This window comes from Desmodus rotundus, chromosome 10 (genome assembly GCF_022682495.2).
Source record: "Desmodus rotundus isolate HL8 chromosome 10, HLdesRot8A.1, whole genome shotgun sequence".
In the NCBI taxonomy this organism is placed as follows: Eukaryota; Metazoa; Chordata; class Mammalia; order Chiroptera; family Phyllostomidae; genus Desmodus; species Desmodus rotundus.
Genome location: NC_071396.1, coordinates 97,000,260 through 97,025,662, shown reverse-complemented (window position 1 = coordinate 97,025,662; position 25,403 = coordinate 97,000,260). Strand labels below are relative to the sequence as shown.

Here is a 25,403-nt window from a genome sequence, read left to right as displayed (position 1 = left end):
AACCTGTCACTCCCTACATCTCACCTCTTCCTTTGTTCTCTAGCCCTGGGGTGAGGATGGCTTCCTGTAGTTATTGATCTGAGCTACCTCCACATTCCCTTTCATATTTTTTCAGCTTTCCAATGTTGGTATAACCAACTCTTTGCATCAAACATCCTTTCTTTGAAAGGCATTTTCTGCCCTAGCTGGGTAGTTCAGTTGGTTAAAGCATCACCTCCATACACCAAGGTTGTGGGTTCAATCCCTGGTCAGGGCACATTGAAGAAGCAACCAATGAATGAATGAATCAATAAGTGAAACAACAAATTGATGTCTCTTTCTCAAATCAATAATTTTAAGAAAGAGAAACAATCAAAAAAGGCGATTTCTGTCTTTCTTATTGGACCTTGACTGAAGCAGACCCCTAGGGCTGACAGTGGGAGACAGAGAAGGAGGGGCACTGAGAGAGCTGGGAGTGAGGATGAGGATGGCATCTCAGGGAACAGTGTAGCAGAGAGCAGGGAAGGAGGGGATGATAGACCGCTGACAACTGAGCAGATGCTATTATCCAGCAATACTACTTCTGGGTGTGTTTCCAAAAGAGTCAAAAGCAGGGTCTCAAAGAGCAGCATTATTCACAATAGGCAAAGGTGGAAGCAACCCAGATGACCATCAACAGACAAACGGATAAACAAAATGTGGTATATACACACAATAAAATATTACTCAGCCCAAAAAGGAAATTCTGACACATGCCACAACACGGGTGAACCTTGAAGACATTGTCTAGGTGAAACACACCAGTCACAAAAGGATGGCTACTGTATCATTTCCCTTAGAGAAGGTTTCCAGAGTAGTCAGACTCCTAGAGACAGAAAGCGGAATGGTGGTTGTGGGTGCCGAGGGGCGTGGGGAGTCGTTCAACGGGCACCAAGGTTCGGTTCTGTAAGATGGTTGCACAACAATGTGAATATACTTGACACTATTGAACTACAAACACTTATAAGTGGCCCAGACAGTACCTTTTATGTGGTGCGTATTTTACCACAGTTAAAAATACAAACAGAGCAGAGAGGTCCGGGAAGATGAGACTTGTACATGTCCTTTAGGAGGGCATTTCAGATCTTAGGAGCGGAGTTTCAATAGCTAGTTGGAAGTCAGACTGCAGTGGGCTGAGGGGCAAGTGGGAGGCGAGGAAGCAGAGGCTGAGACTCTTTCGAGAAGTTCAGATAAGCAGGGGAGAATAAGTTGGGCGAGGGCTAAGGGGACAGGGAGGCCCAGGAGGGGGGGTTTGAGGCATGTTCAGAGGCTGAAAGAGGAGCCTGCAGAGGAGGAGAGATGACCTATTTGCTATGAAGGAGCAGAGCCCTGAACAGGCAGAGGAGGGTGGGGCCTGGCCTTGGGCGGAAGGGACTCTGACTCTCCACTGTGGGAGGCAAGGCAACAGGAAGGGAGTGGGTGTCGATACTGTTACAGATCCAAGGGTGATGGGGAGAGCGTACAGGATGATCTCAAGGTTTTCGCCCTGATATAGGAGCCAAAAGAGAGGGACCCCTGAAGGAAAGGATTGAGGGAGATGCTGAGGGCCTTGGCGAGGTGGGAGACCATGGATTTGTAAGTGTTCTCTTCAAGCCTGACAACATTTTCTCTGGCAACTAAGTAAGTGTGAAGATGGACTAACACTGAGCCAGGCTTGGGGTGCTGTTTGAGAGATGCTGCAGAGGGATGGGGTGCGAGGGGACCAAAGGTGCTGGTAAGAGCAGGACTTGGATGGTCAGCCGCAGAGTCTAGGGTCAGCTGAGGAATCTAGGCTCCCCTAGGAGTCTAGGGGAGATGGAACATGTGGACGCTGCCAAGTATGTAAGCAGGAATATAGGAACTGCTCAGTAGATATCAATGGAATCTAAATATGATTTTTCCTTTCATTCCCTATAATGAATTTATCACCAAGTCCTAATCTTTGTTCTGTTCCTTGCCAAATCCCATTGTTTATTAATCAGCACCTTCGTAGGATGACCCATCAACTCAGAGGACCAGCACCCCTGGGATCTTGGCTCAAACTTTTCTCTCAACTTCGCAAATCTAATCTCCACCCTCATTTCCTGGGACCTTGAACATGTTCCTTACTCATGCGGTTTCATTTTCTCCTGTGATTCTCAGGGCATACACAAGAGTTGGTTCTTCTGTAAAGTGCCAGGTAGGCACTGCACTGTTACCGCAAATAGAACTCACTTGGATTTACAATTAAGTCCCATCCTGCATAGATTAACCTCTGGACTGGGAGTATGGTTTACAATATGTGACAAATGATTAACATAATTTCCTGGAAAAATGTACCTCAAAAACTTATAGGCTGAGGTTGAAGTTCTTTAGTTAACAAAAGGTGTTGACTAAACTTACCACTAGCATATTAATGGAGTTCTAGAGAGCGATTACGTTTTTTTCAACTTGATTTGACTTTGGTGGCAACCCTTGGATGAAGGGGGTAACTCCAGCTTCATCCCTGGAGTTTGTAGCAAAGACAGGAGGAGATCCCAGCGTCCGAGCTGGCCCAGGATAGAAAGAGCCCTTGGAGCTGGGTAGTAGAAAGATCACGTGGATTCCTGAACATGGGAGGTGGATTATGTTTATCAAGGATTCAGGAACCATACAGAAAAGCAGCCTTGGCATGTGGAAAGGTGAAGGGTTCTACTTTGAGGTGCTGGCTCTCGGAAGACAGTCGGGTCATGGGAAGCCAGATCTGCTCAGTGGTCAAAACTAACCTAACGTCCAAAGAAAATAATATCTAAGTTGGGAAGGATGGTCGGATAGACAGTATGTGGGTGATAGGACCTTTCATCCAATCAGAGGCAGAAGGTTCTGCCCACGGCCTCTGCTGACTCAGGCTATTTTGTCAGGACACTGTCCTGGGTTAGGGAGAAACACGCAGGCATGGTAAGCCCTGGTGTTGGTTTCTTGAAGAAATAATTTGGTTAAACAATATGTTTCAGTGATTTAGTTATAGTACCAAATCTGCTCATTTGCAGTGGAGAAATTTCATCACTTACTCATCTGATTGCTCTCAGAGAGATAGTGCTTACATTCTAAGAAGGGAATTACCATAAGCTGGCTTCTTAGAAGGTGAGCCTGCCTGTGGTTATTGCCTATGCCTGGCTCTGACTTCTTTAAGGATAGCAAGTGAACCCATTCAGCTGGACCAGGAGAGCAACAGGTAAGAAAAGGAAAGTCAGGCTGTCAAGTCAAGTATTACCTATAAAGATTACACGATCCTTTGCTCTTTTTTTAATTGGATTGTTTTTCTTCCTGGTGTTGAATTATATAAGTTCTTATATGTTTTGGAGATTACCCCCTTAAGTACATTGTTATTTTGGCAGGTTATTTTGGCAGATGTATCACTGGCAAATAAGTTCTCCCATATAATGGGTTCTCTTTTCATTTTGTTGATGGGTTCTTTTGTGTGCAGAAGCTTTTTAGCTTAATGTAGTCCCATTTGTTTATTTTTTCCTTCATTGCCATTGTCCTAGGAGACACATTGGCAAAACTATTGCTCTGAAAGATGTCTGAGATTTTACTGCCTACATTTTCTTCTAAGATCTTTATTTATGGTTGCATGACTTACATTTAGGTCTTTTATCCATTTTTAGTTTACTCTCGTGTGTGGTGTAAGTTGGTGATCTAGTTTCATTTTTTTTGCATGTCTCTGTCCAATTTTCCCAACACCATTTATTGAAGAGACTGTCTTCACCCCATTTTATGTTTTTGCCTCCTTTGTCACGTATTAATTGGCCATACAGGTGTGGATTTGCTTCTGGGCTCTCTGTTCTGTTGCATTGATCTACATGCCTGTTCTTATGCCAGTACCAGGCTGTTTTGATTACAGTGGCCTTGTAATATAGTTTAATGTCAGGTGTTGTGATCCCTCCAACTTTGTTCTTCTTTCTCAAAATTGCTGAGGCTGTTTGGGGTCTTTTTTGTTTCCATGTAAATTTTTTGGGATATTTGTTCTACATCTGTGAAATACATCACTGGTGTTTTAATAGGAATTGCATGGAATCTATAGATTGCTTTGGGTAGCATGGACATTTTAATGATGTTTATTCTTCCAATGCCTGAACGCGGTATATGTTCTCACTTATTTGTATCTTCCTCTATTTCTTCAATGTCCTGCAGTTTTCCATCAATAAATCAACAAACAACAAGTGCTGGTGAGGTTGTGGAAAAAAGGAAACCTTAGTTTACTATTGATGGGAATGCAGGCTGGTGCAGCCACTGTGGAAAACAGTTTGAACGTTTCCTCAAAAAATTAAAAACGGAACTGCCTTTTGACCCAGTGATTCCACTTCTGGGAATATACCCTAAGAACCCCAAAACACCAATCCAAAAGAACATAAGCACCCCTATGTTCATAGCAGCGTTATTTACAATAGCCAAGATCTGGAAACAGCCCAGGTGCCCATCAGTAGATGAGTGGGTAAAAAGGCTGTGGTACATTTACACAATGAAATACTTCGTGGCAGGAAGAAAGAAGGAAATCATACCTTTTGCAACAGCATGGATGGACCGGGAGATTATTATGCAAAATGAAATAAGCCAGTCAGAGATAGACAAATACCATACGATCTCACTTATATGTGGAATCTAATGAACAAAATAAACTGACAAACGAAACAGAGACACAGATACTTGGAACAGACTGACAGCTGTCAGAGGGGTAGGAGGAGGAAGGGACTGGATGAAAGAAGGTGGAGGGATTAGTTAAAGAACATACGTACATGACCCATGGACACAGACAATACTGTGGTGGGGGCCAGTGGGAAGGGAGAGCAGGGCCTGGGAGAAGGGGGACGAATGGAGGTAAAATGCGGACATCTGCAATCATTCTGAAAATAAAAATGGAAAAAAAGAAAGAGAAGAAAAAAAAAGATAATATGATCCCAGGCCCATTGCCTTTGTCCTCTATCTGCTCCTTATTTGTTTAGACATAATCCTTTGGCTTTTAACTCATTTCACGTTCCTCTTCTGCTTCCTCACTTTCTCTGGCATACTCCCTTCGAGGACTTTTCCCTGAAGGAGGGTCCTCCTTTATGTAACAGTCTCCTTTATTCCCCTGCCCTTGCTTCATTCTCCCCTGTACTTACTGAGAACCCAGTTCCTGTGGGATACTCTGCTAAATGTGTCTGCCTGCACCTGATGTCCAAAGGCAGTTCCTGACCCCAAGGACTTTACGATCCAGTAAAGGAAATAAGAGTTTTACATATTTTATTGTAACACAAACATGGAAGAAACTGGAAAGTGCTACAGGATAGAGTCAACAATACTGAGGAAGTTCAAAAGGAGGCAGATTGCTTCTGGTTAGGCAAGTGGGGAAGACTTCCTGGAGGAAGAGACATTTGCATCGAGCCTTGAATAATGGAGACTATTTAAACATGCAGAAATGGAGCAATATATCAGTATTACATCAAATGTATACACTTAGCCACATACATGTCTCATTGTAGAGTGCGTAAGGTACTGACATGGGATCTGTAAAGGGAAGCTGGTGGAAAATAAGCATTTTTAAGTGCAGCCAGCTGCTGTTGTTCCAGCCCCCACCTTCAGAATCAGAGATCTGCCCAGTGATAGCTGTCAGTTTGGATAACAGATGGCGAGGTAGGAGAAAGAATGCAAATATCTTTCTGATATCCTTGCTTTTATTTAATATATGTCCCAATGCAGAAATTTTAGGTTTCGTATTTATGGCTGACGAAGTGGTGGGTTCACTCGTATCCGTGTGTTGCACATGCGGAAGCCTCCTGGTGTGTTTCACAGCTGGTGTTACTGCCCCCTGGTTCACACAGAGGGAAGCAAGTAGTGAGTCAGCGCCGCAGGGGATGTTGTCAATCTGTGACAAAGTTTACACTAGTCTGTGGTAGAATGAGAAAAATTAGATGGCTGCACTAATTTTCTATTTTTCTACTAAACTAAATGTATTAAACATAAAGATTTTCTTTTATCTAGAGATTAAATCTCTGGTCTTTAAATGGCTTGTTAAAATGACATGATGGTAATGGTTGGGAGGATGGTGCTATTACAAATAAAACCCTTTTTCCTTTTCAAAATAAAAGACTTCTAACCCTATGAAGATCCCACAGAAGAACACTGGAAGTGAGGAAAGTTCACTGGCCTATGAAAGCTTACAAGTAAATGCTCAAACTAGTATACTTTATGATTTAAGGAGCGGAAGGTAATTTTTTGCATACAGAGTAAAATAATGCCAGAATTGAAGGGAACACAGAGATTATCTGGTTTGTGCAATTCTTCATTTTACAGATGAGGAATGTGAGGCCCAGAAATGTCAGGAGCTTGCTCAAAATCACTTGTCCTTTTATTTTCATATTTTCAAGTGATCTTATTTACAGTGTTTCTGATTTTTGTGTAAGCATACATAATCCAAAACCAAAAATCAATGAGCTCTTATGAGATGGGGTATTTATCATAACCTCAAATGTATGCATAGCAAACTTTAAGAAAGTTTTATATCAATGCCTCCGAGTCTGTGCTACTATTTATAAGTTCTCATAAAATAATTGTGTTTTACTGTTTTGCACTCAAGAAGTGTGAGCAGTGAAACAGCACCAGAATGTTACTGGATCTCGGTTCAGCAACCTTGGTACTTGAGTTCAGCAAAGAAAGAATTCAGAGCCAAGGAACTCAATTTATTTAGAAGGTCACAGAGGTAGAAAAGGTGAGCCAGATGGGCTGCGTGGGCTCAGGAAACAAGTTACAAAAGCAAAAGAAAGGCCCTTGGAGCTTAGGAAAGAGAAGTGCCGAAAGGACAAAACTGGGGGGAGAAGAAGAAAGGCTTGGTGTGCTCCAGAGAGACACATCTTGCACCCTGGGGAAAGAAGGGGGTGGGGAAAGCAAGGGCTTGCTCAAGAGAGAGAAGGAGCCCTTTGTCTTGAGGGTTTTTATCTGGAGGTCTCAGAGGAGGCTCTCAATAGAATATTCATCAGCTTTCCAGATGTGTCCCTTCAGGGTCATAGTCTCTACTGACCAGGGCACAGGGTCATTAGTCATTGCATCTGGTTCTGACGTCAGCCATGCACAGCGTTGCTCCATCTGGTTTTGCTGCTTTTTGGGGCCTGGAGCTGAAACAGAGCTGAGGCCTAGATCTCATCGCTAGTTTGATCAGAACTCTGTCTCTGTCTGTGGTCAGCGGACCTGAGGCTTTGTTTCTAAGATCATTTGATGTGGGTCAGAACATCAGTGTCTTAAGGGCTTAATAGTGATGGGAGTGGATATGCAAGGGCTTGTATGGGAGTCATATGAGGTTATTCTCCTGCCCTGTTGTTCCTCCTCTCTGCTAGGGGATGAAAGGTCATCCTGGGGGTGAGGTCCTTGTTTTCCCAGTTTTGCCCATTGCTAGGTATTCAGGACATTCCACTCTGGTGGCATTCCATACCAGGCCTATTGTTCCTATTCTGCCCATGCCTGTCTAATGCCTACTACTGAAGGATCTCAAGACCTTACAAGATCAGGCAAAGCACTGATGCGTCAAAATACCCTGCTTATGCCCTTACCTGTACAAATGCAAAACATCCCTACCACTCATTAACTACTCTGTTCTAGTACTTATAACCCAATGGTGATATGAGCTGTTCTGTGGGCTTCAAGGTGTGTCAGTTCATTTGGTGTGAATTTACTCCCTGGCCACTCCATGTTACACACGGTGCCAACTAACAATTTGGGATCAGCAAGACCAGCCTGGCCGCCGAGGAGGTAAAAGTCTTAATGGAGGAATATCAGTTATGAAGGACCTGGAATTACAGTGGGATATTGATTGATGTTGGAAGTGGGGGGTGGCCTGGTGGAGGGGAGGCTGCCATTCTGTGTGTCTGCACCGAGGGATGTCCCCAAGGACATGGCATTGCAGAGATATCTGGTAAGGATGTGCCAAGCACGTGAGATGGAGGGAAGCCTAGAGTAAGAGTTGTAATAACAAATGTGTGACAAATTACTGACCACCTGCCCTGCCTGAGAACAGAAGAAAGGACCTGAGACTTTTCAAGGACATATAGCCCAGAAATGGAAGAATATGGGGAAAAGGAGACAAAACAGGAAAGCGAGTCCAAGATGCTCCTCCAAGTTTCAGAATATTAAGTGACTGAGAAATTGATGATCGCATTAGACAAAGCTAAACTGAAGTTATGCTTCAAAGAAACTGTTGGGGTCCCAGTATATCTTGCTGCTTCTCCTTATTTATAGGAATCTGTCTGTATTTTCAGGATTCTATATTTCAGTGAGTTCATCTGAAAACTAATTAATGCAGTTTATGGTAGCTTCTTATTTTATTCTAATAGGTGATTGCATCATAGAGAAGCAAAAATATAATGCGTATGTAAATTCTGGATTATCCTTTTAGATCGCTCTCAGGAATAGATAGGTTCTGTGTCTGCTTGAGCTGGTGGGAGAGGTATGCAACCTGGGCAGAGGCCCGTGACTTTGTAGCATTCCTATCTTTTTCTAGAATGAAGGTGGTTCATATCTCTGGTTCTATTCTTGGACCTTAAGAGCTAGAAATTTGGGTGTGGACTGGTTTATCAAGCCAGAAGGGACATGAATTGAAACAGGACTATAAAAACAACTCTGTGCTCTGGCCTTTGACTCAAGAAGTATTGGGCCTGTTCCCAGATTTCAGGCCTGGAATATCCTGCTTGCACTGGAAAGTAAAGCAAAGTGGAGCTACAAGCCTATCTCACGGCTCTGTATTTGACCCTGGTAACTGGGCTATAAATTTGAATGCAGCCTTCACACCACAGGGGATTCTGAGTTTACTAGGTAATTCTGCAAGCCTTTGATGTGTCCTGAATGTTCTGATATAGTTAAAGAGAGGACAGAAATACATAGCTGCATTTATAACATGGCAGAATCTATTGTTCCTAATTTTCAAGGCCACTGAATTTAGTAAACTAGGTTCCAAAAAAAAAACAAAAAACCCCACATTAGTCCAGTTGACAGGGCCCTGCTTTCATTTTCACCAGCATCCAGCCCAACAGGACCGGGGGCGAACAGTGGTTTCAGTCTTGTGTAACTTTTGTTTCTTACAATGCTTCCTTTTATGGGAAACCCTGACATCCCAGAATAATCTAGCTTATCTGTTTTGTTTATTTGTTTTATAAAACAGTGGTAGCCTGGGTGAGCATCTTCAAACTGCACAGTGATAATGCTGGCAATCTATGGGGCTAGAAGTTTGACAGCAGCTCCTCAATCTAGTGCTTGAAGCCACAATAGTAAGTCCAAGTAACTAAAGGTCCAAGGTGACCGGCACTGTGGGGACACATATAACTAGGAAGGAAATTACCCCTCCTTGTGTTCTGTTCTGTTTTTCCACCCAAGACCCGCATAACCCATGACATAATTTACCTCGACATTTTGCCTTGTCCTTTCTAAATCATGTAAGTAAAACTAATTGGTTTGCCTCTTCCAAGTAGCGATACTGTGGAGGCATTTCTGAATAATTAACCTTATGGTTCTTTGCCAGCGTTCGTGTTACAACCTACACCTTAGGGGTGTGAGGAAAGACCTAATGATTTTGACTTGGATGGCTCTTCATTCCCCAGAAAAAGGCGCTTTGTGCCTGCTGCCAAGGGAATGACAAGCCGATGACCCAGAGTAGAGGAAGCGAATATCTAGCAGCACAGTCATGCAGTTGGGATAGTCATGGGGTGGACTGATTGACTGATTTTTACAGAGAGGAGAAAGCAAGAAGGAGAGAAACATCAACATGAGAGAGAAACATCGATCGGTTTTCCTCTCGCACACACCCAGACTGACCAGGGACTGAATCCGCATCCCAGGCCCAGGCCTTGAGGACATCAGGATACGGAGGGACATTGTGACACCACTTATAGGACAAAACACAAGGCAAATCACATCTATTACAGCGAGAAAATCTCAGCAAACGACACAGCTTGTGGTGCTGCTGCTAAGGTCGTTCCCCAGCGTACCTGTTGTAAAGGAGTTTCCTTTTCCTACCCACTCGATTTTTCTGCCATTTTCGGTTATTCGTTCACTCACTCAGCTAAAAAGCTTGTACTGCGCACCGGCTATCGCCAAGGACTGCTCTCAATACTACAGACTGAGAAACAAACACAACAGACCCACTTCGAACAACCTGGCAAACTAGAGCAGGGGCGACTCTACGGTCTCACGTGATACGGGCCCCCACAGGGTAAGCCAAGACAGTTGCTCGTGCACAGGGAAGGGCTGCCAGCCCTCCAGGAGGGAAGGGTGACAAGAGGCTTTTAAAACCCGCAGCACAATCCTGCAAGTTAATTATTATCCCATTCTGTAGTTGAGTAAAGTGAGGTTCACAGAGGTTAAGTCATTCGCCCACATATCTCTGGAAGTGGAAGAAAGGGGTATGAGCACAGGCTGTCTCTGAAGTCTGTGTTCTTCCCTCCATATGACTATGTTCTGTGTCTCTAGCGCATTGTCCTGTGAACAAGCAAACAAGTGGAAGATGTTGAAATGTACACAATTTAATTTTTACTTTGAAGTAAGGACCCAGCTCTATAAATGCTACATCATTTGTCTTTGTCTTAATTACCTTATCTTACTTTCACCAATTCTCATAATTTCTAGTAATAATAATAGTAACAAGTTAACATTTATTGTTTCCTTTATGCCAGATGCTCTATATTCAGTGCTTAACATAGTTTCTTTCAGTCGATCCTCATAACAGCCTCATGGGTTGGCTGTGGAATTATCTTCACTTTATAGGTGGAGAAATTGAGGCCTAGAGAGTTAAGTGATGTTAAGTGGCAAAGCTGGGATTTGATCCCAGATCTGATTCCAAAGACAAGTTTTTAACCATTTTGCTACAGTGCCAAAACCCAGGCCACTGACAGCCTAAAAACTCCCTGTAGGTTGCTGGATTTTTTTTTTTTTATTAGAAGAATATTCTGGAATGCCATTGATCTTTCTGATCACTGAGGAGTGACCACATATTTCTCTTTAGTTTCTGAGGAGGTGCTCCTTAGGGGTGTTTCAGCAATTCCGTTTCATCTGGAAGACTTCTGTGTGCTCTGTTTACGCACTGTCCACACCGAGATTCTGGAGCTCTGGTTTGCTCCGAGAGGCAGACAGACACCGGGCTGTGAGATGCTTGGCTTTGGAACCAGAGCTACCAAGATGGATCCCTTTGCAACTTGGGTAGCATTCCACCCACCAACCACCTGGGCTCTCTAGTCTCCCTCCCTGACCACAGGAATATGGAGGCCCCCAGAGGGCTGGAGTTTACAAAACAAACCAGACAGGGCCCACTGAAGAGTTTGCAAGGACGGAAGGAAGGACAAGTTGTACTTCCTTAGACAGTTCAGCCCTGGCTGCCGGGTGACTGGGACTCTCTTTGCCTGCCTCAGGATCAGAAGGAAGGTCAAGGGAGACAGGCAACAGAGGTCCCTGGGGTCCCCAGGCCATGGTGAAGGCCAGGCAGAGAGGAGGAAGGAGAACCAGCCCACAGCCAAAGCTCTGATGGGGAGCCAGGCTGAGAAACACCCACAAATCCACTCACCTTCAGCGTAAGGTGGATGAGTTCAGGACAGAGGAAAAGGTGACTTGCCAAATGTTAATTGCTGACACCTTTGCTTGTTTGTCTGCTGCCTGAAGTTCAGAAAGCTCGGGAGGAATGCGGTGGAGGTGGTCTGGCACCCAACTGACCCAGGCTGGATTTTTCAAAGGTCACCTGAGTTTCAGAGCTCAGATGCTATGAACACGTCTATCTCACCTTCAGGGGCTGGGACAGGGACGTGATAAACCCCTGCTTCAGGAAGCATGGGCACGCACACTGTAGCAGACTGTGAAACCCCTCACAGTCTGGTCCCGCACCTGGTCCCTGCTAATGGGGCCCTGGTGCGCACTCTCTTTGGGAGTAGGGAGGGCGAGAGAGGAGTGGCCTCTGGGAGTCCTGCCCAACCCCCTGGTTGCTCCCATATCTGCAGGTGATCACAGTGCCAGGACCTCCACCAGGGCTGCGAGTAGTAGGTCAGAGTCTGTCTTGTGATCACTGTTGACCGGACGCCCCTGTCACAGCTTGGCCTCCTCGTGCAAGGCCGGCATTGTGCTCAGGAATGCGTCTGAGGATCTGCCACATGCAGGCAGGGAGAAGGGAGAGCGGACAGCGGAGGCAACTTCGGGCTGGACCCAGATCTGGCACGTTGCAGTCTCCTGGGCACAGCACGGGACCCTCGGGGGCATGAGTTGGGCACTAAAAACTGTGATGGCACTGGACAGTGGGGAGCTCTGTGCCCTGAGGGACAGTGACAATGTACATGGCTTCCAGGAAGAGCAAAGCCCCTGGTGGCAGGGCTGGTAGGGCAGGGGTCGCTGTAGCCCTGAAAAGGGAGCACTAGGGACTGGGAGCTGTGGTGGCACCTGTGCTGGAGGCAAGGACACTGCGGATCTGCTCTGATGGGCTGCGAGGCAGTTGGACCAGAAGAGGACTGACAGGGTCCGAAGGCTCTTTTTGCTGACCCTTCCCAACTCACACTTTCATAATTTTTTTCTGGACACCATTTAGCGATGTCAGGGTCTATTTTATACAGCAGGTGGGAGTTAAGCCAGATTAGAGATTATGAAGCAGTCCAGTAAATGGAGTGGTTTATCCCTAAAAAGGAACATTTACTGCATCTATTAAGATTTTGAGAGCCTGCTAGTGTCCTGTGATTTCATGAAATGTAAATGAGGGGCCAGCCTGGTCACATCGCAGTGAGACTTAGTAAATATTTGCTGAGTAAATCCACAAACACATCAAATCCATTCAATTCAACAAATATTTGCTAGAAGGCTAATCAGTGCCTGCATGGGGATCAGACTTAGTTCAGTGGCTTAGCTTTCTCACTGTGTGTAAACTAATGCTTTGTTGGGGTGTAAATGGCACAATAAGATGCACACCTCTGAGGTACAAACATAAAACTTTGGGGGTATGTATACACTGTGAGGTTACACATGTGTGCACACCAGCCAGTGAGGACATACGTGTCACTCACCAAAGGCTGCTGGTGCCCATTTATGTTCAGTGTGGTAGAAAGGCTGATTAAGTCTCCTTTTCATAGCTACTTGATTTTCTCTCCTCACTTGCAAAATTGAAAGGAAGTAGCTATGTGGTTAGTTTGGGCCAAAAATATATAAGAAGTGTGGTGAGGGACTTCTGGTAAGGGTTTTGCATTTCCAATGAAAGAAAGATGTGGCTGGTGCTACCCTTTCCCATTCACCCAAACTTGGATGTGGAAAGATACCTGGACAGGTGGTAACAATCTCAGTCAAGCAGGATGAGGTGTTGGTATAATGACAATAGCAGAGGAAGAAAGAGATGAACAGAACAGAGGTCCTCGACACCACCCCTGAGCAGATGATGCCATGCTAAGTAAACTCTGTCTCTGGATTGGATGCCTTGTTACTTGCAGCTGAAAGCATCCCTAATTGCTATGGGATACATGAATGACCAGATCTTCTCAGGCCTATCAGTAAAACTTACTAGAACTAATGGAAAAACAATTGGATTTACTTTAATAAAATGCTAATATGGGGATTTTGGTTTTACAAAAGTAACTCATACCCAAAATAAAGTCATAATACCAAAAGATCAATCTAAAGACATACACAGGCCATCCTTTATGAATCACTGAGAAAGAAGGTAAGGAAAAAGAAACTGATGTTTTTTTAGTGTTTTGCCAGTGGCCTGGCTCTATACTGGATGCCTTCACATTAAATCCTCACAAATCTCACAAGAGGTATTATTTTTTTCCATTTTATAGATGACATACCTGAGTCTTACAGATGTTAAAATAACTCGCCCAGTCACCCAGTAAACTTTAGAGCCAAGTATTAGGCATAGAAAATTATTTTAATGATGTCTAAATGAATAAAGTCTTCAAATGAATAATGTCTTCATTATTATGAAATGAATTCATTTGCACTAAATTGGAGGGGATCTAAATTAAAGAAAAAGCTAAACTGTATCATATGTAAAGGAAATAGGTTTTGATTACTTTGAAGTATGTACAGTATCTCAATTAAGAAAAATATTAAATTACCTTATAAATCTTGCTTTAATAAATACATAAAATTTGTTTCTAATTAGTACACTAGTCTTCTTCTTTTTGTGTGTGTGAAAATGGTATTCTAAATACTTGAAGCTGCTTTAAAAATCTTTGATCTTTTAAGATATTTAAACCTTTCCTCCATTAATTTGCTTATATATTAATTGCTGCTATTTGTCAGAGAAGCCAAACTTCAAATTAACCCCATCTGCATAAATTCCAAATTATGAGAATCAATAAAGTTTTATTACTGTTGATGGAAGAAATGTCCAAACCTGCAGGGGTGTCAAACTCATTTTCACCGGGGGCCACATCAGCCTTGCCGTTGCCTTCAAAGGGCTGCATGTAATTTCAACTCCTTAACAGTTAAGGAGTAGTTACATTTATAGAGTCCTAAAATTATTTCAGCTGAATAAATCTCTACAGAATTTTTATAAGTTTATTGGAGCCAAACTGATGACATAAGCCCAGGAGCAAGATCTCGAATGCAGCCTGAGAGACTGAGACCCCCACCCTGTGCAAAGCACTGGGCCGAGTGTCCCTGGCTTGGAGGGAGGTCCCACAGAAACACAGGCTGTGCTTTTCGGGCTCACAGCCTAGGGCTGCAGAGATAGCCTCCTATGTAACAGTCATCTGAATAGAAATTGGCTGTGGATCAAGGTCATCACAGGAGTGCAAAGTGCATTGGGAGACATTGATAAGGCTGCTAGGTCCAGGGAGACCTTTCCGTGTGGGGTTTGAACAAGGCCTGGAAGAAGTGATTACAAGGAGGGTTGCAACTCCCAGGCCTGAAAAACAGATGCTGAGTAGATGTTTTTGGAGAAGGGACAGGAGCTGATGGAGATGAGACAGTGTGTTTGTGAGTTGGGAGAAAGGTGGCTGAAGGGAGGAGGAGGCCACAAGGAGAAGACAGGCAGAGAGGAGAGGACAGGCAGCAGGGTGGCCAGGTGAGGGTATAGGCCAGCCAGGATGGGGGGAAGCTGGGAGCCCAAGAGCTCAACATTGACCAAGGTCCCCATGCTAAGGTGCCACCCCACACTGGCACAACTCCGAGAGTGCCTCTGACCCAGAGGATGCTCACTCCCTGAGCCATGCGGAGCCACTGAAGTGGTACAGTGGTCTTAGCACTCCTGAAAGAAGGCCCCAGAAGTAACATGCTGGTGGCTTGGGAAAAGGGATCAGCGGGGAATTTCTGTAGGGATGCCTGAGGGAATCCTGGATTCGATACCTGGAGCAGAGGTAGGGAGGGGAACAGGCTCCATTGATGACGGAAGAGGAAAAATACAAAATCAGCAGCAAAGATGAACAGTGAAGAACGAGTGGCCTCCAAGCCACACGATGGAGGCACTAATGTGTTTTATACTGTGATGGTTCATTTCATGTGTCAGCTCGGCTGGGCCGTGGTGCCCAGGCGTTTGGTCAAACACTATCCTGGATGTTTATTATTTGTTTGTTTGTTTGTTTGTTTGTGTGAGATTAAACTTTGAATGGGTGCACTTGGAGTAAGGCTAATTGCCCTCCAAAATGTCCGTGGGCCTCATTCAATCAGTTGAAGGTCATAATAGAACAAGGACTGACTTCCCCTGAGCCAGAAGGAATTCTGCTAGGAGACTGCCTTTGGGTTTCAACTCTCCCCTTGGCCTCTAGTCTACCAGCCGATCCCATCAGATTTTGAATTGACCAGCCTCCTCCATTTTGAGCCAGTTCCTTAAAATAAATAAATCTCTAAATCTCTCTCTCTCCACACACACACACACACACACACACACACACACACACACACACCCCTGTGGGTTCTGCTTTTCTGGGACTAATACACATAGAATCACTAAAGAAGCCGGGAGCCAGTGTCTTAGGCTTAGAGCCAGCTTCTGCCACATAATGTCCACACATTCCTAATTAAGTCTCTCTGAGTCTCCGTTTTGTCACATGTGAAATGACGTGAAATGATCTTGCTCTGCCTGTTGTGAAAACTGCTGTGCTCAGGGCCAGGGGGAGGGCGAAGCTAGGGGCCTTGGAGCTCAGCATGCCCTGAGACCCTCACTCCCCGGGCCCAGCCACGTGGCACACCCCTGACAGCGTCTCCTGAAGGTGTGTCCCAGGTGTCTCTCCCGTCTTACTGTAGCCCTGGCCCTGACTGCACAGAGTAAACATGTGGACGTTGGACGGAAGAGCTTGTGACCTTTCCGAAGGCAGGAAGCATATAGTTTTTATCTGTGTTTTTATCTTTATATTCCCTACGCCCTAGCACTGGGCAAAGAGCCTGGCACTGAGGAGATGCAATAAATGTTTATTGAATGAATGAATATTTGTTTAATGACACGGTCAGGGCAAGCAAGGTAAATGTGGTCAGCAAATAAATAGTGGGGCTCTAAATAATCAGTCTCCAAACAGAAATTCGGCAAGGTATAAAAGAGCATTTGTTACATTAATGTGTTGAGAGAAGACCTTGCCCAGAAATGAGTTCACTATTTAAAACCTATTTGCAAAGTGCGGCAGAATGGGATACACGTAACCCAATCAAAATGTATGTGACTTATAGTCAAAATCAGGGTCCGATACCCTTGACCCTAGAACAAATGCCTGATTCAAACTGTGAAGCTCCAAGGAACAAAGCATTCTGTAAAATTATAACATTTAGAATACTGTACTCCTACATCCCTTCCTGAAGGGATTAAAAAAAAAAAGAAATACAAATAGTTGCTTTAAAAAAAAAGGTATAAAAGTCACTTTATTGCTAGATTTGAGGTTGCTATGTTACTTAATTTTATTAAGTGTCATTTCTCCTCGTCCAAGAAAAATCTTTTCATCATCTTTGTTTGGAATAATGTATGTATAGCCTAAAAAGGGTTCATTTGGGGAAGTAAATTATTTGCACAAAATGTGTAATAAGGAATTCAGTTTTACTTTTCTTCTTACAGAGGTTTAAATTTTACGAACAAATGGAAAGGTAGAATTCTTTTTTCTCCGGGGACCAAAATCAAAGAGAGAATGCCAGCTAATCTCTTTCTTCTATGTGGTACCCCCCCCCCCCCGCCCCGCTCCAGACTCCTCAATTGAAGGAACAACACAATTAGTAGCTTTCTGACAGGTCCCTGGGTTTTAAAATGATGGCAAAACTCTGGGGGCACCGACTTCCCCCTCAAACAGGAGTGCCTTAATAAGAGAAAGTGAGGCTGGTGACACTTCTCTTTCAGAGTTAAATGTATTAGTTGTCTAACAGATGGATGGATTCAGTACTGGACTGCAGAAGCAAGAACTGAGAGGTGAAAATGCCCTAAGAGGACAGAGGTAGAGAGGACTCTGCCCCTCTGCTTTACCCCCTCCCCCTCCGCCTTCCCCTCCCCAGCCCCACTGCCGCAGAACAAAATGAAACAAACAAAACATCCTTTAATCTATTTTTAAAATATATTCTTTGGGGGATGTGCACAGCAATAAAAACACTTCTTTGATTTTTTTTTAATGCTTAAAAATGTAAGAAAAACAAAGACCTCTAACTGTCTGCTCTGGTAATCCCTGTTGGTTTTTTAAATTGAAAGCAATAAATGCTTTTGGTAGAAAATTCAAACAATACATAAATGTATACATTTGAAATAAAAACTTTCTTCCTCATCCAATTACTCTCCTCAAGGGAAACACCTTTTAATGATTTCTTGAGAGTCTTTTCAGAAAAAAAGTTGGCTATCTCAGCATATATTTCTTTAAAAAAATGTCCATGCTTTGAATTATAATATATTCTCCTTTAAGCCTTGCTTTGTCCACTTAATTCTATACCTTGAACATCCCTTTGTATCAGCATAGCTACTGTATTCTTTTTATCATGCACCCTGGTGTTCGTTGTATGAGGGTACCCCAATTTATTTATTTAACCTGTCCCCGGCTGCTGGACATTCGCAACAAGGTTTTGCTGTGACCAATACTGTTTCAATGAACATCTCATTACATTTGTCTTGATGGAGTCCTTCACATGGGTTCCTAAGTTACCTGGGCCAACCCTCACACTTGCGTAGGCTGTGCACGGCACAAAGACATTTGTCACTCAGTGGGATGCTACTGGTTAGATCCTGAGAAGGAACGAGCTATGTAATGTCCACCACAAACTTAAACAGAGATGAGGATGGTGGGAGACAGGGGCAGAGGCGAGAACAAGGTGAGAAAAGAGAGAGTGGGTGAGAGAAAGGAAGGCCATGGGGAATGCGTGTGGCCTTTAGACTGAGTGACAGAGCCCACAGAGCAACTCTGGCTGGTCAAAGCAGGAGAGGAAGCAGACCCCAGCCTCGTGAGCTCACTCCGAGACCTTCGGCAAAGTGTCCCCCACTCACTCTGCCTGCCCCTCAGGCTCCTCGTCAGAGGGGCGTGAAAGATGACTAAACTGCATGCGAATGCTTTGGGATGTCAAAAGCAGGGACAAAATGACACATTCGAGTCTGTGGGGTTGATCCGATTCTCTTCAACAACGGGGCACGTGTAGCTGCCTCACTGGGCCCTGCAGAAACAGGAAAGTAACGTGAGAACCTTCAAAGTTGGCAGGCGGCCGGGCTGTAATGTATCTGCAGCAATTATCAGGGACAGAGAGCCCGGAACAGTCTCGTTTTGTGTTCCCTCTTGTGATGAAGCTAATCTGTTTTATGTTTCATCTTCAAGGACAAAATGCAACTTGCCCCCCTCCCCAGAGCGTTTAAAGGACAGCGACGTTCCCAGGGCTAGTCACATGTGCCTTCCTTCAGGATGGGTTCTGAGCCCGTAGCCGGCAGGCTGCCCTCCTCTTGGCCTGGCTCAGGTAAGGAGGCCCACAGCACGTTCTGGGTTCATCCGATGCCATTAAACCTTGTAGTTCGATGCGGTTCTTGGTTGCTATAGATTTAACCGGTCGGGCCGCACACGTTTGCATAAGCTTATGACTATTTTTTGGAAGTACCGGTATTGGTGATGGCTTGAGAGTAATTAATGTCTCAGGTAGGAAAGGTGTTTAAGCTTGAACTTCCTTTTTGAAAAAACTTTTATTTGCATTTATTTTATGCTGAGTTTATTCCCAGGCCATAGGGTTTTGTTTCTTCAGTTTCTTGGGGGATATATTTTCCTTCTGGGCAGCAAACTGCTCTTTTTCAGAAAGGATCATTTACTTCAATGTGGCAGGAGGGGTTCATGTTAGAGGTTAATCCGACCATGACCTCTCTCAGCCTGGAGGCATGTCCCGGGGGCTCTGTTCACCTGGATGAGCTCAAGACCGAAGAGCTGACATCTAAACTCTTACGCACAGCATTTCTCTGCATTTTGAAACGTGTGCGGCAACGACTCTGCACTCTTTGGGGGCCATCCACCTTGCGTCCCGCCCCGCTGTTTGGCTTGGGCACTAGAAGGAGAGAGCGGCGTGCACTGCTTCTGTAAAGTGACGTCTTTCAGAGACTGGGTGGCTCTTCAGCTCTGCACACTTCTGATGGTCTGGGCAGTGTCACGGCTGTTCATAAAGTAAACGTGGAGATTTGGACCTCTTGATTTGTGGGGCTTTCTGGGTCAAGTGAGTAGCAAACTACTTTCAGAGATCATCCCAGGCTGCATGTGAAAGAACTCGAACTCGTTCTTGCATTCTGGTGCTAATAATGAGTGTCAAGTAAAAAAGTCAGGAAAATGGAAGGCAGGACAGACAGAAGGTGGGTTGGACAAGGACAGGGCTGAGAGCAGCTTTTCGTTCAGAGAGCTGGCAGAACTGGAGAGCTTTCAGTCCATTCCCCCATCTCATCTGGGCATTAGGAGGTGGGGTCACAGGAGGGTCCTCCTTCCCCCTGCCAGAGGGTATCTGGAACCAAGGGATAAACCAGGTGCTTCTCCACGTGGCATCTACTTCCTGCAAAGACTTGAGGGAAAAGACCCTTGCTTTTATATGAAAACAAGCTAGATGTGAAGAAGACTGGGAAACAAACAGCCTGAGAGAGCTCGCAGCAGGCAGCCCTGCGCTCTGCCTTCGGTACACGTGGCTGGTGGAAGAGTTGAGGGAGCCTGAGGTTGCCTGGCTCATCTGGGTCATCGGCCAGGCCCCGCGGCTGACCTGTGCCTGCCTCCTCGAGCACCTTTTGTCTCCATCTCTCCCTGCTAAGTTGTCTCTGGAAAGCCCAGGTGTAGGTGCTCTTTCCTTTCCTAAGGGTTTCCTGATGGACCACCTGTTGCCCCCACCCTCTGTCAGCTCCTCTCTGTGGCACTTGTCAATCCCTATGGACACACGAGACCACGTCTCAACCCCTTTCCTGTCCAGTTCTGCAGAGGGCACAGCCTGAGTGTTGTCCCACCTGACAAACACTCTGCCTTGGTGAGACCTGGATCTCAATAATCCCTGAAAGAATGTATGAGCAAGAAGCTATCACTCCTAATTTGTGGCTGAGGAGGGGGCTGATTTTATTTCTTTTTGGAAGTAAAAATCAAGAGAGTGTGGCCTAGCCAGGGGGTATACCCAGAAAGAAGATGTGAGGGAGAAACTAAAACCAATCCTTTTCGACAAGTTCCCTGCTGAGACGATGCACAATCACAGGAGGAGGGCCTTCTGGCAATTCTGATGCTGGAGAGAAACCATTCCGATGGGTGACTGTCATTTTTCTTTCTCTCCCAGGTTTAGATTGAAAGTGAGTTATTGATTGGTTAACCTCTGCCATTTTCACAGGGAATGTGAACTAAATCATTGCCCTTCGTGACTTTTCCAGTTGTATCAGCCGCTGTGTACTTCTGCCAGAAAGAAAATACTAATTGAGGATGAAAAGAGTTGTTAAACAATCAAATGCATAATTATGGTGTGTTGAAGGGTGTCATGTCATCTGTATATCAATACGTTGCAATCACATCATCAAAGAAACTTCCCTCTAATTCCCAGAAGAATTCCCTAAGGCTACATTAGAAGAGTTTTTGTTCTCTTGGCATCCTGTCCTGGTTTGGACGCTTCCCAAGTTTGTGCAGCGTCTGGGAGTCTCAGGGCCGTTAGCTCCACCCACGGCCGTCAGCTCCACCCACGGCTGTCCTGGGAAGTGTTTCATTGATGTGACGTTGGGTCAGAAAGGCTTCCCAGTACCATTTCTGGTTCTGCCCCTGCTTTTCCTCGTGGCTTTAAGCAACATAGGAAGGCTTGTTTGCACTTTAGTTTTTCCATTTGGCAACTGAGAAAAACACTATTTTTCTGTCAAATGCCTCAACGCCTGACTACAAAGAAGCTCCAGACATAAGGGGTGATTCATTGTGAATGCATTACTCCCACTCTTGGCAGAAAATCCACCTCTGGTTTTACTGAACAGATAAAGGCTAATTCGATAACTCACTCATGCTTCTCAGTATCTGTTGACACATCTCTGTCTCTGCGGTTGTCTGTCTGCCAGCTGCAGACAAGGGACGGCAGCGGTCTTCTTCCTCTCCAGAGCGAACGCTTTCTCGCTCCTCCATCCCGCCCTTGGCCCCTTCCAACTTCCCTGTTCACCACTTGCCCCACCACGTCTTAGGGTTCCCTTCAAGTGGGTTTCTAACAGGCCCGAGCTGCGTTCTATCTGAGCAAGCACACAAGAAAACCGAAGTGCCTTTGCTTGACCTTCCTGTCGCTTTGAGTCTATTTATTGCTTTCCTTCTGCAGCAAGCCATCTCAATTTCCTCTTTCGACACAGCCCCTTAGATTCGCTAGCTTCCTTTCTCCCTAGCTGCTGAAATTGCATTCACAGAGGTGGGGTGGGGGTGGGCCGGGAGGCCTTGTGGGCCTGTCCTAAGGGGCATTGTTTCAGTCTCATTCTTGTTTTCTCAAGAGCATTGGTTTTCTTTCTGTCCACTTTCTTCCTTCAACCTTCCCTTCTGATGTACTTGTTTGCCGACCTCCTGGTTGGGTTTCCCAAACTTGCCCCCGCGTAGCACTGGGGCTCAGGGTCTGAGCTCTGGCGTCAGCCTGTCTGTGGGTGGATTCTGACTCTGCCGGCAGTGAAACACGTGGCCTGTGGGTCTCAGTTTCCCCATCCTTAAAATGGGGGTCATAATCAGAGTTCTTACCTCAGGTTTGTTGTAAGAACCAAACAAGGTAGTCTATGTAATATTTATTCCAATGTTTGGCGCATAGAAATATTTAGTAAATGTTATCTGTTAGCATAACAACATACTCTAAGCTTTGAAAATGTAATTTTTTATCCTTTTAGGACATACTTCCCCCTTTATCCCAAACAAGGCCAGACAATAAATAATTATTGATAAATGGATTTATGCACATTGTTGGGATATCCAGAGAAGGAGGAATGATGGGGCAGAGGGAGGCTCCCCAATTCCGCATGCACCATTGCCTAAATTCAAGTTTTTTGGTTTGTTTTGTTTTACCAATAACTCATCCACATTGTTGAGAGTTTAAATGGTTCCTTTCAGGCCCTGTGTTTGTGAGCAGCAAGGGGCATCAGCAGTTAAAGCTCTAGTTGTTGGGGCTCCAATCAGTCACAATGAGGCCGCCTGGCCCGAACACAGTGTCCCGTCCTTAGCTGAGAGGCTGCCCTAACAGGATTAAGGAAGAAAGCCGCACCGCTGCGGCTCCTTGCCCAGGCTGCCTGGAACCCGTCCATTGGGTGATGCCGCCATCTAGCGGTAGCACAGGGGAACGGTACTGGGCAGAGCCCTGTCGTTCGGGGAAGAGCCTCGGAATTGCAGTCCATTCTTTAGAAAGTGTGGGTGAGAACCGGGACGAGGGGAAGAATATGGGGGAAAACACAGCAGGGGGGAGGAGGGCAAACACCTCAGCACAGGTCTGGGGAAGTAAAGGGCACAAGGGATGCCTGTGCCCACCTAGAGCAACCTTATCTGTATCACAGGGCAATTCCTTCCGCCGTCCCAACACCAGCTAAACTTTGATTGTGTTTCTCTTCACTTTCCAACACTCTGTGCCGACCTGTTGTCCTGAACAGACCCTGCTTCGCCTTCTCATTCCTCTTTTTCTGTGTCAGGAATGCAGGGCTAGGAAAATTGAGCCGAGTCATCTCATCTGGCTACCACCCCAGGAACAGCAGCCCCAGCCCCAGCGCCGTACCTGCCCGCGCCAGCACCCCCCATGTGACAGCCGCAGGTAGGGACAGCCGAGACTGCGGCGGGAAGAGGCTACGGTCCCCTGGGGCTCCCCAGTCCTTTCTGGACTGTCATTCCGGTCACTGGTATCAGAGCGAGTTGACGTTCTCTTTGTGAAACTGAAGCGGGCGATGTTGACCATGCAGCCTTCCCCACCTTTTATTTCTTTTCACGAGCTATTCTAACCGACCGTTGTCGATCTGCCTATGATCAATACATGGGTTGGAGTCGTTGTAGTAGGTCGGCACAGTGCTTTAGGATGGAGGGGACTGAGGGGAAGACGCCGAAGCTTCAGATGGAGTGTGAGTGTAGTGAGCTCGCACACAGGAAGCGCCGTCTCAGCGCTGGCCGCGTCCTAGAACACAGTGATGGAAATATTGACTGTGGAGGCTGGGGCCTCGCCCCGCCACCGCTAGCTATTTGACTTCCGGTGAGTTGTACATTACTCGAAGCCCCCACTACCCTTCTCTAAAATGGGCATAATCAAACCTACTTCTCTAGGTTTGAGAAGTAGGTTTAAAGAAGATTAAATGGCATACGGAAAAGGCCTCATATTTGAGAGATCGAGACTGTATTTCAGAGCGTTCATGGAAGAAGTTGGTTAGAGGAGAGAATGATAAAAGATGATACTTGCCTCAAAATTTTTATTTTACCTTAAAGTATAGAACCTCCCCATCTTTAATGCAGGAACATGGCTCCTCTTTGCACATGAACCCACTCGTGGGTGTGTTCTGAGTTGTCCTTCTTGCATTAACCACACACGTAATACTTCATTTGTAAGTTCTGGTTCTGGCTTCCTCCAGTGTAATGAGAGTATAAACACATCTGGGAAGGTGCTTATAGAATCACTTTCTGCAGAATCATTCTAATTCCAATAATCATTCCAGATTATTAAAACCTTTTCAAAACTTTTAGTGTCCATACCTCATTATGTAGCAATTTTTTTAACAGTTTCCCATTGGCGAATCTTTCCAAAACATTCCACCTTGCTTTCATGGAAACAACTTCCTTTGTATTCTCATATTTCATGCGTTTCTGCAACATTTAAATTTCACAGTCACGATAACAAGTCCGGCTGTCATAAACTGATTCCTGGTAAGCATATAAGGACGAGTGCAGCAGAAGTTGGGAGTGAGCACTGTCCGCCCCAAAATTTATTGGTACTGCTCACAGGGGGCCTGGAACCTGGCCCGTTGGTTAAGCAGAGGTCAGCAAAAGCAGCTTCTCCTGCAGTGTATGCAAAGTGCTAAATATAGTACTCAGCATATACAATTGTGCAATAAATAGTGTGATTAATATTATTGTTGTCACCATCAATATGTTCAGAGTTGAAAGGATTGTTAGAAATTGCATAGTTCCTTCCCTTCCTTTTACAGGTAAGATCAAAATGTTTTGTAATTTTGACATTTATAGTGTACCTTAGGAAAGTTTGAAGCATGAGCCAAGAAGGGCTATTTGTATGGAAAAGCCACTGGAAACGGGCAAAGTTATAAGAGGCAGGGTCTCAGGGAATCACCAGGGTGAAGTGAACAGTAGGAAACAGGTTGATGGAGTCTCAGATACAGCACCCACCTGCCAGCTCTGCGGAGGGCTCAGCAAAGGAACAATGGCCTCTGCTGGCACTTCTGTCTGGGAGAAAGCTGCCCTTCTGGCTGTCTCCCTGAAACCAGACAATTCAGTTCCTCCCTGTAGGTCCCTGGTGCCTTTTGAGCTGCTGCCCCAGTGCTGAGGCTCAGAGGGAGTGAGTTTGAGTAAGTCCATGCACGGGCCCTTTAAGAGGAATTCCTGGGACTCTGGAAGCCTCGGTCTCACTCAGCCACAGTTCCCGCTGTATTTTGCAGCCAGAAGTTTTGGGGACTTCTCTTCCCAGCACTGGGACCTTGGGTTGGGGCCCTGGTGTGGGGCTGGGACCTCTGCTCTTCACAGGGCACTTACATCCTTAGTTGTAGGACTTCAGTTCAGCTAGATTTCAGGCTGTTCTAAATGGTGGTTGATCTGTAGTTTAGTTGTAACTTTGATGTGGTTTGGGGAAGATGTGAGAACCTCATTTACTGACTCCACCATCTGGACCAGAAGCCATTTTGTTTGATTTTTTTAAAGGAAACATTTTATTTGAGAATAGCATCCAAGAGGAGTGTATAAATCATAGTCTGTAGAGCTCAATGTAATTTTCTTTTTATTTTGAAAGTGAAATTCACTGTGCTTCACAAACACATGCCTTCAATCCCTCCTTCTCTACAAAGGCCCTGGTGCTCTCCCATCGCTCACCCCGGCAGAGCTGCTCCT

General features: G+C 45.3%; 1 protein-coding gene across 8 annotated transcripts in view; it reads left to right on the top strand.

The window, feature by feature from the left end:
* The first annotated feature begins 1,440 nt into the window (after positions 1 to 1,440).
* Positions 1,441 to 25,403, top strand: part of MRO (maestro) — a 36,920-nt gene continuing 12,957 nt past the window's right edge. The window contains exons 1-4 of one of the 8 annotated variants that reach the window (XM_045188028.3): positions 2,863 to 3,190; positions 7,633 to 7,737; positions 18,705 to 18,840; positions 23,000 to 23,118. The gene's annotated coding sequence lies outside the window, so the exon portion shown is untranslated. Of the gene's footprint in view, positions 1,639 to 2,860; positions 3,191 to 7,587; positions 7,738 to 18,704; positions 18,841 to 22,999; positions 23,119 to 25,403 lie in introns of those variants that run through there. The other 7 variants (XM_045188025.3, XM_045188027.2, XM_045188024.2 and 4 more) reach the window with 7 other exon arrangements.